Source organism: Fukomys damarensis, unplaced genomic scaffold (genome assembly GCF_012274545.1).
Source record: "Fukomys damarensis isolate Sample0158 unplaced genomic scaffold, DMR_v1.0_HiC HiC_scaffold_37, whole genome shotgun sequence".
In the NCBI taxonomy this organism is placed as follows: domain Eukaryota; kingdom Metazoa; phylum Chordata; class Mammalia; order Rodentia; family Bathyergidae; genus Fukomys; species Fukomys damarensis.
In genome coordinates this window covers 9,428,915-9,436,577 of record NW_022900949.1, presented here as the reverse complement: position 1 = coordinate 9,436,577, position 7,663 = coordinate 9,428,915, and positions in this window count along the sequence as shown.

The window sequence follows — 7,663 nt, the reverse complement described above, 5'->3', positions numbered from 1 at the left end:
CCCCGACACACCCCCAAGCGGCTCGGACCGGGCCTCGCCACGCCCACCTGACATAGCTGCGCCTGCGCGAGTGAAGCATCTCGGGAGGACGTGACGTCAACCACGATTCGAATCAATACAGGAAGAGAGGGATCACGCGTTGCCAGAGGTAACCGCGACCGGAAAGGGCTCAGGTAGCAGGGAGAATGGCGAAATAGCTCTACTAGGTGGAGTGCATGGCTCCAGATTGGGGAACAGTCATAGAATGGGCTCCCCAGGGCCGGACGCACAACAGGGCAGACCTGAAGCAGGCCCACACCACAGTGAGGCGATCATATCGCATAATAAGCTCAAACCCAACTCCCGACAGATCGTACTGTTGAGACGTCCATTCATTCAGCAAACATTTCATTGCTGATAATACTACTGACTGAGTCTCTTGCCCGAATAGTACAACAGAGAACAAACCAGGTAAATATCCTTGCTGAAAATCGGGTGAAGGTTGAGGTAGGCGTGTTGCTCAATAATTAGCGATCCCCAGCATTGCCACAAAAAAAGAAAGAAAAAGAAAAAAAGCCATGCGTGATGTCGCAAGCCTGTAATACTCAAGGAGACTAACGCAGGAAGGTCACAAGTTTGGGCTCGTCCTGGGTGATTTAGCAGTTTAGCGAGACCGTGTCTCAAAATTAAAAATACAAAAATTTCTGAGGACGTAGCTCTGTGTAAAGGCCCTGGGTTCAATCTCTAGTGCTGAAGAAAAGACGAGGGGAGGAGAGGGGAAAAGGGCAAATAATCTGAATAGGCGTTTCTCCAAAGAGGATCTACAAATGACCTACAAATAACCAACGCCGGGGTGTAAAGTTGTCCAGCACCTGAGTCATTAGAGAAATGCAAGTGAAAACCACAGTGAAATGCTGGCTCACACCTATGAGGACGGCTTTGATTCGAAACAAATCAGAACAAATGAAAACGGAAGGGAGGAACCAAAATGAGCCAGCGCTAGCATGAATGTGAAGAAATAGGAATCTTCCCACGTTCCTGGTAAGATGGTAAAATAAGGCTGCCCATGTGGAAAACAGTCTGGCAGTTCTTCAAGAAAGTAAACACTGAGCTGCCGCATGACACGGCCATCGTGCTCCTAGGAATCTGTGCAAGAGAAGTAAACACACCCACACCAACACTCCTGAAAAATATCCACCACAGCGTTACCAGTGAGCTTGAAAATATACGTAGTACTCATGTCCATCAGCTGGTGAATGGACAGCATCTGTTCATACAGTGAAACATTGTTTCACACTAGAAAGGAACGAAAGTCAGGCACACACCTGTAATTCTAGAGCTCTGGGAGGCTGAGGCAGGAGGATGCAAGTTTGAGCTCAGCCTGAGAATTTAGTGACTTAGCCTGTCAAAAATTAAAGAAGTAAAAAGAACTGGGGACATAGCTCAGCACGAAGGCTCCAGAAAACAAAGACAAAATCTCCAGTATTGAAACAAAATAAAACAAAAACAAATAAAATGTATTGTGTAGTAATGATAGCACAATTCTGTGAATATATCTAACATTAGTCAAACACCGTACGCAGATGAATTACATGGTATGTGAATTATACTTCATTAAACATGCTATTTAAAAAAATTCAGGCTGGGCTTCATTGCACACACCTGTGTCCAAATCAATCCGTCTCTCCGGGCATGGTGGTTCACAGGAGGCTGAAGCAGGGGGATTGCATGTTCAAAGCCAACCTGGGTGAGGACCTAGGATTTAGCTCAGTGATACCACCACCTGCCTTGCAAGCACAAGGTCCCGAGTTCGATCCCCGGTACCAAAAAGAAAAAAGTATGTTTCCAAAGACAACCTGGTGCAACTTAGTGAGACCTTGTCTCCAATTAGAAAATAAAGCCAGGCATGGTGGCACATGCTTGTAATCCCAGCATTCAGGAGGCTGAGGCAGGAGGATTACCGTGAGGTCGAAGCTAGCTAGCCTCAGCTACACAGTGAGTTCAGGCTCATAGTGAACACTTGTCTCAAAAAATAAAAAATCAGGGCCAGGGATTTAGCTCAGTGGTTCCACTGCCTGCCTTGCAAGCACAAGGACCTGAGGTGAATCCTCAGTGCTAAGAATAAATAAATAACAAAAACTCAAATTACAAAATAAAAAAGGCTGAGTGGGTCACTCGGTGAGTATTTACCTAGCATGCACAAGGCCCAGGGTTCAATTCTCAGTACTGCAACAAATAAAAATAAAACACTCAAACGGATGGAAAAATAATTAAAAGGCATCAAGTACAAGCATGTACCAGCTCCCTGTGATTAATGTAATAAGTGTGTACTGTAAACATGTACTAATAAAAATCAAAAATAAAATTTAAAATGTGAGTTCCTAAATATAGGGCCATGGAGGAAAAAAAATTAGGAACATTAAAAATTCGGTTAAAAAAAATAAAAAGGCCAGGCATCGTGGTGCACGCCTGTTATCGCAGCACTGGGGAGGCTGAGGCAGGAGGATCGCTGTTTGACACCAGCCTGGGCTAAATAATGAGTTCCAGGTCAGTCTCAACTATATAGTGAAATCCTGTCTCAAAAAAAAAAAAAAAAAAAAATTTGGTTCCAGAAGGACACTGGGCTACATGTAAATTGCTCTTAAGGCCCACCTAGCTAGCAGCTACCATACTGATGAAGATGTGGAAAGTGGCTATTGTCACAGGCAATTCTGCCAGAAAGAGATGGTCTGGCACAATGGCGGACAGAGAAGAACAAGAAATGTTGATAGGATCTGAGGAGGAGCCCAGTGGTAGAGCAGGCGCTCAGCATGTGCTCCAGAACTGCAGCCTCCTGGGAGGCTGAAGCAGGAGAGTTGCAAGTACTGACCCAAGCCTGGGCACCAAAGGGACTTTAATAAGAGCTTGTCTCAATTTTTAAAAATAAACAAACAAAGGGCTGGGGATGTAGCTCAGCATGGAGGCCCTGGGCTCAATCCCCAGTCCTGGGGGTGCAGGGAGAGTTGAATGAAGAGACTTGTTTGTAAGCATCTGCCCATGTAGACTGTGTCTGATTTCTCTCTTTCCTCAGGCCCAGTAGCAGGCTCAATAAATATTTCTCCCAGTTGGAACTCAGCACCCAGAAACAAGTTTATTAACAGTTAAACTAACCTGTGGCGAGGAAAACACTTGGCATTCCCATTTTTGCCTAAACAACACTAGCCAGACAATACATACCTTTTTTGTCTTGTTTTTTATTTTGAGTCAGGGTCTTGCTGTGTAGTCCAGGCTGGCTCTGAACTCATGGCGAGCCTCCTGCTTCAGCCTCCCTAGTGCTGGGGTCCCAGCCGTGAGGCATCACTCCAGACTACCTTTTAAAAGCAGCCATGTAATGTCAGAGTGATGTGGCTGGAAGCCAAGGAACCTCAGGCACCAGCAGAAGCTAGAAAAGGCCGGGAGGCTCCTCTTTATACAGAGGGCTGGCCCTGCAGATGCCTTGATCTGGGACTTCTGGCCCAAGGGCCCAGCTCAGGGGCACAGGGGCCGTAGAGGGGAGGGCACAGGAGGCAGGCTCCCCAGGGCTTCCCTCCCGCTATCAGCACCTCACAGATGTTCAGGCCTCTGATGCCAACTTCTCAACCATGCGTAAGCGTGGCCCGTGGGTAGGGTGTCTCCTATCAGCTTCCTGCACTCCTGCCTCTGCCAGGGCCAGAGCACACCTGGCCTTGTGCCCTGTGGCCTTCTGAAGTCAGCTCAGCGCTGGACCTCCAGGTGACTTCCTGCCATCGTCAGCCTGAGCCACAATGTAAGGATGAAACTGTCCCGACAGCCTGGCTGTCACCACTTCCAAACACAGGGTCTGAGTCAACACCCGGCACACAGTAAGTGCTCCGTGAAGACTCGGGCGACAGATGAGTTAATGTAACCTTAACCAAAATCTTTGCTAGGCATCACATTTCAATGGCTTTCACGAGTTGTCCCCAAATACATTTGTTTGTTTTGATGTATGGTGCTGGGGATGGAACCCAGGGTTTCATGTATACTATGGGAGTGCTCACTCACAACTAAGTCGCAACCCCAGCCTCTGCCCCTTGTTAAAAGGAGAGATTAAATGTGAAATGATTGCTGCCCTTTTTCCCTAAAAAAAAAAGCTTGGGGCTGAGGTGTAGCTCAGTGGTATGGTAAAGCATTTGCCCGGCATGCATAAGTTGTAGCATTACCTGTGTTCCTGGGTTATTACTATCCAGCCCTCAGGCCTGCTACCCCGTCAGGCCCTCTGTTTGAGCCAGGTCTGTTTGAGCACCACACTGTTTGGACATAATTATAAAAAGCTCCTCTTTTAGCTGGGTGTGGTGGTGCACACCTGTCATCCCAGTGCTCTGAGAGGCTGAGGCAGGAGGATTTTAAACTCCAGAGTGGCCTGTGTGAGTTAAAAAAACAAAAAAACAGGGCCAGGGATTTAGCTCCGTGGTTCCGTTGCCTGCCTCACAAGTGTAGGATCCCAAGTTCGATCCCTGGTACGCAAAAAACAAAAGCAAAAACAAAACATAAAAACCAACTTGAAAATGGACTGAGGGTGCAGCTGAGTGGGAAGGCCCTAGGTTCAATCGCCAGTGACATAGAATAAAATAGCTCCCTTTTTCTTATATTCGTAGGTACCTGGGATCCTCTTGGGACTTTAAAGAGGAGCACAGCAGAGGCTGTGGGTGCGGCTCAGTGGTGAACTCCTGCCTGGTTTTTCAAGACCCTGGGATCCATGCCCAGCACCACAAACAACAACCAAAAAGCAAAAACAACAGCAACAAAAACAAAAAATATATAGTTTACTATCGTAACATTTGTTTTAATTTAATATCAGTACTATCAAGCACTATATTCATATTGTTAATAAATAGGATTATTAAAAGAATGTTAGTAAGTGTACATTTGTATGATTTCTGAACACATAATAATCTCTCTAAGGACAAACCATTACGTGTCAAGGATCGTGGTAACTATATGACTTGTAGTTTCTCACCTATTTTCCAGCCTGGGCAATTTAACAACTTAGCCAGTCCCTGTCTCAAAATATAGAATATAAAGGGGTGGGGTGCGGCTCCATGGGGGGCGGAGAGGTAGGAGAATGCTCGGGGCGGCGGCGGGGACGGGGTGGCGGGGAATGGTGATCTGTGGACCGGATCGTAGCCCTGAGAAGACACCTCCAGTCCTCCCGGGGTGCATTGACCCGACTCGCTCTGTCCTCGAGCTTCAGGAAGTCCGGCGCCGCGCAGTGCCTCCCGGGACTTGTAGTTCGCAGCGTGGCGCGCAGGCGCAGTGCCCACCGTCTCTGTGTAGCGAGAGGGCGATGGACTCGGCGGAGACTAGGGTCCAGGGCTGTTTGCTAGGAAGCAGGCGGGATCGGCGGGCGTGTTTGATGGGATATCTGTGATCACCTCAGACCTCGCCGAGGGACTGACCCCGTAAGAGGGCTCCCGGGCGTGGGGCGGGGCTGGCAAGTTTCCTTGGAGTGTCTTTACCCGATCCCTTGCTAGCGGCAACGCGGAGGAATCTGAAGGCGGCTCGACCAAGGGCTACTACGACCAGGGACCCCGGCAACCCATGGCCGGTCCGACCTTCCCTGAGGCAGACTCTTAGGACGGCCGGGCAGAGAAGGGAAAGAACAAAAACCTTGGTTTTATCTTACTTTCAGAGAGGGGGTGCGACCCCGGGGGCCTTCTGTCCATGTCTGGGGACACATGTGGCCGTCACCCCAGGGGAGCGCCTGGCCTGAGCAGGTGGAGGCCGGCCTGCAGTACCCAGGACGCTCCCAGAGGACGCCGGCCCCAGTGTTCCCCGTGCCTAGGGGACGATTATCTGGAGCAAAACAGCTCACTCCCTGCTCTCAGCAGAGAGCAGGTCACATCCTACTGGGGCAGGCAGTGTGACCAGGGGACCCAGCTTCTTCCACTGACCCTCGGCCCTTCCCCACTCAATGTGTGGGTGTCACTCTGGGCAGCATCCTAGGACCCCGGCAGGGCGGTGGGGTTCATGAGAATCCCCAGCCCCAGGGGCTCTCAATTGGGGTGATTCTGCCCCCCATGGTCTTACTTGCCAAACAGGGCTCGGTGTCTCTCCAAATCAAAGAATGAAATCGTGGACAAAGGAGACAATAAAGGAGTGTGTTTACTGGAAATAAAGACAAAAGCTTCCTGTGGTTGGTTGGTGTGTGTGTGTGTGTGTGTGTGTGTGTGTGAGAGAGAGAGAGAGAGATAGAGAGAAAGAGAGAGAGAGAGAGAGGCACCAGAAACGGGGCACCAGAGTAGGTTCTTTGTCTAGCACACTCTTTTATGGATAAGTAGTGCACAAGAACTTGTTCAGTGTCCAGTGGTCACCTGTCACAGGCAGACCCGAAGGTTTAAAGTAACTAGTAAGGACTCGGTCTTTCTAATGCAGTGTTCAGGAGAAAGCCACTTTCTCGGCATCTTTAAATTTCTCCAAACTCAGCCTGGATTTCAGGAAGGGTTGTTGAAGAGGAGGCCCTAACTGCCCTTGGGAAGGAGAGCTGAGCTCTGTGTTGGTTAGGGGGGCATAGTGTGTGTTTAAGGCGGGTGATCTAGCTCAGGTGTCCCTATCTGTCAGGTTTCCCATCTGGCAGGTTGTGTCAGGATGTGAGCCCTTTATGTGTGTTTGAAGTTGAGATCGGATGCCTATTAATGTTGCTGTTTCTTTCGGGATGTGTGTAATTTATAGGTGAAAAGGACAGGTCTAGAGCCCAACTTACAGGCTTACTGTGCTTTTGTGGTTTTTTTGAGACAGGGTCTCATATATTCAAGGCTGGCCTTGAATTCACCGTGTAGTCCAGGCTGACTTCAAGCTCACTCACAGAGACTTTCCTGCCTCAGCCTCCAGTGTGGGCCAACACCAACACGCCAGGCTTGCAGGCCTATTTATATCTTTAAGATTTACAGGAATTTTTTTAGTCCCATTTCCTGGAAGGTAAAAAGGCTTGAGTAACTTTTGTGTCCAGAAGCTACAGTGTTTCTAAAAGTGCTGATTTCCTTGTTCCCTTTTTGCCTGTTTTTTAAAATTTCTTCTATCCTAGCTCTATGGGGCCATGTCTGGGGACATGTGTGGTTTTAATAACTTGGAGAGCTCCACATGGAGTACATGGGGCTAGGACCACTCAGCCCCTGCAGTGCCAGTCATGCCCACCCTAGTGCCCAGGGGACTCTGTCAATTGTTTAATTGTTTAGAATAAAATCGAGCTCACTCCCCACTCCTGGAGACGGCAGGATACATCCCGAGGGGCAAGTGGTGTGACCAGGTGACCTGGCTTCCTCAGCTGACCTTTCCCTACTCAGTGTGTGGATATCACTGTGGGCAGTGTTCTAGGACCTCAGCAGGACAGGTGATCTTGGGACACTCGGGCTCTTGGGGTCCATGGGATCCCCTGACCCAGGGGGTCTCAACTGGAGGTGATTCTGCCCCCTACGCAACGTGGCAGAGTCTGGGGATATGGGTGGTTGTCACTCTGGGGGTAGCTGATAGAGACCAGGGATGCTTGGTGCTTGAATGAACTTGGGTAATTGGTGGCTTCCAAGAGCGTCAGTTTCTTAATCTATGAAACGCTACCCTGGTCTTGGCTTTCAACTGTTGTGTGTGTGTGTGTGTGTGTGTGTGTGTGTAGTCACCTCTAGGCCAAGGACTCTGGCACCTTGATACTGGC